Here is a 4,228-nt window from a genome sequence, read left to right on the forward strand (position 1 = left end):
CTATCAGCCTAAACAGTTCACACAGGTGGCCTATTCACCCTCTGGCTAACACGACAGGTGACAGCTCTGTGCATAAGTATTCTGTTCAAATCTTTATAGAGCCCTTAAGCAATCTGTGAGCAAACATTCTTGGAATTAACAGTAGATATGAAAAACTATTTGTGAGGTAATTTCCTCAAATTACATTGAACCATATCGCAGTGATTCAGTTAGGTCCAGTTCAATGTTTATAGTCGATTCCCTCAGCCTGACTAAATAAAATTGCCAAAAGCATGTGAAGACAGTAATCAGAGAGAGACTAAACTCCTAGGCAAACAACCAGCTTTCCCAACACTAATTTAGACTCAGTAAATCTCATGTGACAAGGTGAGCTGAAACGAAAGACTGAGAGCAAGAAAGACAGACAGGAAGAATCATATAAAACACTGTTGTTGGTTTTTTTTTGAGAGAGAGAGAAAGTTATCACATACCTTAACAAGGGGAAAGGTATAAAATAATAAAACAAAATCATTCATGCTCCAGACATGAATGAGAAAAAAATACATGCTTCACTTTGATAATCATAACAGCCTATTTTAATAAATATATAAAATAATAAAATAAAACAAAATAAAATCTGCTCCTGAAAGAGAAAAAACGTTAAAATGCTTCACATTAGTTTTCAATTTGAAAACAATTCAAACTCATGAAAACTATAAATATAGCTGAATAAGGTAACAAAAAGAGCAATCGCTGTTTACTTGTGTGAATTTTTGAACTCCAAGGCTTCAAAAACAGGCACTTATTTCACAACTATTAAAACGAATAAAAAAAGTGTTACACCAACGCAGCACCAAACCTTGTGCCATTAATCTAATTTATGTCATTTATTGTGATTTGGGGCATGATGATCTAGTGCTTTTCTGAGAAATCTCTCAATGACATTCTCATTCAAGCGTTAACTGTATTCAAGTATTATCTGCAATGCATGTTGGGACAATGTTATCTGGATGATATTGATAATAATACAATGATAGCCGCATTAGTACTGTCCTTGAGTTAGCGGGCATTTTCGCAGCGAGAAGAAGAGAAAAGAGAGAGCGAGAGAGAGAGAATGCATCAGAAGGGGAGGAGCTGCTGATGGGTGATCCTACTTGTCTGGCGTTCTGCCACTTTGTTCTAATCACCACTTCCTAGAAATCCATTTCCTGGTGTGTGGAATTCTGGGAAGTCTGCTGTACTGTAGGTAATCCCAGAGAAATGCCTCTCATCTCTCATCTCCTTAGACCATGAAAGAAGACACTCTCCTGCCATCATTCGGTGTGCACATCAAGGTTATGTATGTGTGTTTGTGTGAGTGAGTGAGTGAGTGAGTGAGTGAGTGTGTGTCTGTGTGTGTGTGTGTGTGTCTGTGTGTGTGCGCGCACTGCTACCAGGAAGGCAGATGCCCTTCTGGGAAAACATCTTTTGTTGTTGGTAGCCAGAAAAGCGTTTCAGGAGGAAAAGAGAAAGTTTTTTTACTCATTATGTTCCATCTACATGGCTCCAGTTGAGCACAGTGATGTTGATTCAGAGAGAGAAAGGAGAGAGAAAAAAGCCAAATCTATCCACATAACAACCAAACCTATTAGTGTGATGGAAAACGACGGACAGATTGAAATAAACAGCTGATGCAAAAATGAAAAATAATTTACTCACTCTCATTTGAATTTAGTTTTTTTTCTCCATGGAGCACAAAAGCAGAAATTTTGAATAATATGATGGTTGCTCTTTTTCATTTTGTTATAGTAAATGGAAACTGGAGCTTTCAAGCTTTAAAAGGGATGCAAAAGTACCATAAAAGTATGATAAATATGATTCATTAGGTTTTTTTTATTATTATTATTATTCTGAAGTCATATAGTTTTGGTTGAAACAGACTGAAGTTCCTTAAGAATTATTGAAATTTGTGAACAAATTCACATCCGTTCCGTTTTTTTTCTTAGTGTGAAGAATATTTTAAAGTCCCTCTGTAGTCAATAATTTTATCCCTTAAAACTCATCTAATTCAAACGTTTTTTCCTTGAATGTAACTACTCCCTTACCTCATTTAGTATACGCAGTTCTATGCATATGCAAATTAGCCACGCCTCCACTCACACCAGCTCAGAGATCCACTTGTTGACGAAAACTTGTCGACATGATTGGTTACAAGGTAGTTTGTGATGTCTTTAAATCACTGTAGTTTTAAGAAGAAAATACTCAGCAATAGTGTTTACTTATGAATTTGCACATGGTTTATCTTAAAGCACATTAAAAGCACCACATAGACATTTAAACAACATTAAAAAATTGATTTTCACCACAGGAGGACATTTTTTTTTTTTTTTTTTTTAAATCTCCCTTCTTCCACTATAAAGAACCTTTTATGCATTGGAAAGGTTCCATGGATGTTAAAGGTTCTTCATGGAACCACAGATGCCAATAAAAAAAACTTTATTTTATTTTTAAGAGTGCATGATAGTGAGTAAATGATGACAGAATGTTCATTTTTGCTTGAACTATCACTTTAAGGAGTGTGTGACAGAGTGACGCTGGTTAAGCCATAAAACAATGTGTTAGAGGTGTTATGCAAGTCTGCACTCCACTCTGTCTTCGCTCTTTTACACACTCCTTTTCTGCTTCTTTAGTTAAAAATAGCTGATAAAGGTTAACTGCTGTGCATTATCATCGAGCTCAGCGCAGACCAACCATCTGAAGAATCAGAGCTATGTTGTTGCCTTCACCTTATTTGCCGAGATCCATATGGATCTGCTCGCATATAGGAATAAACGTGTGGCTCAGGCCAGGGCAGGCTCACTCAAGTCTGTCTCTGGACATATGGTGCTTTATTATCAGCTTGAGTTTGTGTCTGTGTTGCACGTCTGATCACATGGGTGTGAGAACACAGTGCCCATAGTGCTGCAAAATAGATAAAAGAAAATCTAATAACAACTGTCAATCACAGGACACACGCAGATGAAAAACACACGGTTAGGCCTTGTGATACTAAGACTGCTTTAATATCTGGTTTCTCTTAGACATCAGTGAGAATAAATAGTGATATATGATACACATCTGTCTGTCTGTATGTATATATATATATGTAGAATAAAATTAGAAACGCAACACTTTTGTTTTTGCCCCCATTTTTCATGAGCTGAACTACATGAGGCAAATGGTGGTCATACCAGATACTGACTGGTTTTCAGACCCCCCCGGACCCCGCCAGTACAGTAAAACTGCACATTTTAGAGTGTCCTTTTGTTGTGGTAAGCCTAAGGCACACCTGTGCAATAATCATGCTGTCTAATCAGCATCTTGATATGCCACACCTGTGAGGTGGATGGATTATCTCGGCAAAGGAGAAGTGCTCACTAACACAGATTTACACAGATTTGTGAACAATATTTGAGATAAATAGGCCTTTTGTGTACATATACAACTTAGACCTTTGAGTTCAGCTCATGAAAAATGCAGGCAAAAACAAAAGTGTTGCATTTATAATTTTGTTCAGTGTATATATATATATATATATATATATATATATATATATATATATATATATATATATATATATATATATATATATATATATCCAAATTTTTTTTTTAATAACTTTTAGACATGGATTTGTCAAGTCGTCATTCAGAGTTTGTCTAGATGAATTTTTTGTTTCTTTGTCTTGACAAGCTTAGTTTCAAATTCAAATAGAAATTCACACCCTGTTTGCTACTGTTATAGCTCTATTAGCTATAGTTACATAATGTTTTCTTATAAACTCTACAATCTTACTCTCTCATTTCAGCGGTTCCCAGCCCTGGTCCTGGAGCACACCTAACAGCTCACATTCTCTTTAAGGCTGGCCACATACTTGAAGATTTTAAGACCGATTTTGGTCCAGATTTACAACCCCCAATGATCTGGGGTGTGTGGCCCGATTTAAGGCTTCTCGCAACCGACTTTTTGTTCAAAAAATTGTGTGGTGTCATTATGATAATTTTATTGCTCCTGATTGCATCAGAGACCACACAATCCCAAATTATAAAACATGTCTGATATTTACAGTTTGAGATATATATGACTCTTGATCTGACATGATACCCGCGATAGCCAATGAGAGCGAGCAAGCTTCACCAATCGTGCTTCTATAGCTGAAACTTGGCAGCCACAAACATGCCATGAACGTAGAGTATTGAGAAAGAAGGTCATCCATATTATTTTATTCTCA

The sequence above is a fragment of the Chanodichthys erythropterus genome, chromosome 8, assembly GCF_024489055.1.
Source record: "Chanodichthys erythropterus isolate Z2021 chromosome 8, ASM2448905v1, whole genome shotgun sequence".
In the NCBI taxonomy this organism is placed as follows: Eukaryota; Metazoa; Chordata; class Actinopteri; order Cypriniformes; family Xenocyprididae; genus Chanodichthys; species Chanodichthys erythropterus.